We start from the raw sequence: 2,363 nt of genomic DNA on the forward strand, positions 1-2,363 counted from the left end.
TCTGCTCAAAGCCCCTTTTTTAAGGCAACAAGTTTGCATATTTTTTGTAAAGTCAACTTATTATATTTTACACATTTTGGGATTCAAACATCAAATCCTTATCTCAACACTTCACGGTAACGTTCACATGCCAGCAGCTTGGATGTTAAGTCCTAAATCTAAACATTTTCTTTGCTCACTTGTATCGCTGCAAGTTCCTGCTTTACCACCTCATTCTGACCAAGAAACATCTGAAGTGGGTCAAAAAATAACTGAAACTGTTCTTGAAAGCAGCTTTCTCCTGGTTAGTTTTTAATACACCCTGAAGACATCAAGATTCTCTGATCAGATTTCTTGGGAGACTTTCCAAAAGGGAGACATGTATTGTTTTAATATGAAAATCAGCCGTCAGCATTTTATGTCAAGTGTTCCCTGAAAATCACAGATAACTGAATGACGGAGAACTGAAGCAACAACTTTGAAGTTTCAAATAAAACAGGGTTCATCAGCATTTTCTGGTTTATCAGAATCTGAATCAGAACAGCTTTTAATGGCCAAGTATCCACAGAATACATGGAATTTGACTTTGGTTTGAGCCACACTCTCTCTGTACACTGTAAATGCATGCAAACATACAAACGAATTAAGTTAACCAGACTCAGTTTTCAAGCTGTAGCTTCAAGAAAATTAAGTTGACCTGAATATGATGAATGAACAAAACTATTTTGAGAATTAAGCCGTCACTTGCTGGATGCTCACAGTAAATACATTACTGTAATTTAATTTTTTCAGTACAGCAAAATAAACAAGTTACTGTAATCTAGATTTAATTTTTTCAGTACAGCAAAATAAACAAGTTTCTGTAATCTAGATTTAATTTTTTCAGTACAGCAAAATAAACAAGTTACTGTAATCTAGATTTAATTTTTTCAGTACAGCAAAATAAACCAGTTTCTGTAATCTAGATTTAATTTTTTCAGTACAGCAAAATAAACAAGTTTCTGTAATCTAGATTTAATTTTTTTCAGTACAGCAAAATAAACAAGTTTCTGTAATCTAGATTTAATTTTTTCAGTACAGCAAAATAAACAAGTTTCTGTAATCTAGATTTAATTTTTTCAGTACAGCAAAATAAACAAGTTACTGTAATCTAGATTGTATTTTTTCAGTACAGCAAAATAAACAAGTTTCTGTAATCTAGATTTAATTTTTTGTCAGTACAGCAAAATAAACAAGTTTCTGTAATCTAGATTTAATTTTTTTCAGTACAGCAAAATAAACAAGTTACTGTAATCTAGATTTAATTTTTTCAGTACAGCAAAATAAACAAGTTTCTGTAATCTAGATTTAATTTTTTCAGTACAGCAAAATAAACAAGTTTCTGTAATCTAGATTTAATTTTTTCAGTACAGCAAAATAAACAAGTTACTGTAATCTAGATTTTATTTTTTCAGTACAGCAAAATAAACAAGTTACTGTAATCTAGATTTTATTTTTTCAGTACAGCAAAATAAACAAGTTTCTGTAATCTAGATTTAATTTTTTCAGTACAGCAAAATAAACAAGTTACTGTAATCTAGATTTTAAGTGTATTTCAGTACTGCACACTCGCAATAATTAAGGTAATCAAATCTGCTTCAAGACAACATAAATTACTTTGTAAGGGAGCAAGTTTGCATTTTTTGATTATTTTCATTTTTAGTAAAGTCATCTTATTATTTTTTACAGTGTAAGGCATGTAGAAATACCCTAAAGAGCGAATAATCCGCAGTAAAAATTGTACAATGTGTTTTTAAAAACCGCTTGTAATTATGAACAAACTAGTTTAGCTAACAACTGCTACAGAAAGGTGAACATTTATTAAAATGAATCTGAAATACACGAGTTGACCAACATCAGGAGGGTAAGAGTTCTAATGTTAAAACTCACTGTTGTTACTCCGCTGTTTTATGATTTGTAAAAAGCTGCACCAGGCACTTGAAAGTTGCACATTTCCGACCAATTCTGTCAAAAACATTAACAGCCTGTGAGCCGACACACTGCTGTCAGTGTGACAAGAGGAAAGTGTGTCATGTAGAATCTGTGCATTTGTTCAGAGCGTATAATTATAAATCTCAAGTCGTTTTAACGTGGATAAAGATTTAAATGCGGTTGTTTTGCAGAAGTTCCACTGAAAACACACAGAAGCTGTAATTTTTACAATTCACACGCCGTATCTGTGATAGAAACAGTCGGTGGTCATTTATTGAGAAATCTAACTGGCGGAGGGTTTTACACTTTAAACGCTTATTTGGTTGTGAAAAGCTCCACAAAAACTTATACTTTTTGAGCTGATGCTGACTGTTTGCATAAATTTTTGGCTGAGTGGGGAAACGTCTGACATT

Source organism: Thalassophryne amazonica, chromosome 15 (assembly GCF_902500255.1).
Source record: "Thalassophryne amazonica chromosome 15, fThaAma1.1, whole genome shotgun sequence".
Taxonomy (NCBI): domain Eukaryota; kingdom Metazoa; phylum Chordata; class Actinopteri; order Batrachoidiformes; family Batrachoididae; genus Thalassophryne; species Thalassophryne amazonica.